Source organism: Laccaria bicolor, genomic scaffold, assembly GCF_000143565.1.
Source record: "Laccaria bicolor S238N-H82 LACBIscaffold_483 genomic scaffold, whole genome shotgun sequence".
Classification (NCBI taxonomy): domain Eukaryota; kingdom Fungi; phylum Basidiomycota; class Agaricomycetes; order Agaricales; family Hydnangiaceae; genus Laccaria; species Laccaria bicolor.
Genome location: NW_001890318.1, coordinates 1765 through 2152, shown reverse-complemented (window position 1 = coordinate 2152; position 388 = coordinate 1765).

Here is a 388-nt window from a genome sequence, read left to right as displayed (position 1 = left end):
AAGTTGTAGCTCTTTACCATAGCTTCCTGAATCAGTTGGAATTATGTCCTAAAGTGCTTCCATTGTGGAGATATGAGGTAAAAGGTTTTCAAAGCGCCGCGTTTTTTTTTGTTTTTTGCATTTTTCTACGTGAAAAGAACACTAAACAACATGATTTCAACAGATTTAGAAAGCTAAGAGAAGGGGCTACAACTATTGTATCGTGGGAAATTTCTCCCAAAAAGGAAGGTACATGCCCTAAAAGGGTAATTGACACTGACAGACTACAAAAGATTGCTGATATACTACAAAAGTAAGTTATAGCCTACAAAGTTTACTAATAGACTACAAAAGTTGGACATAGACCACAAAGGTCAGACAAAGACTACAAAAGTTAATAGTGTCCGCT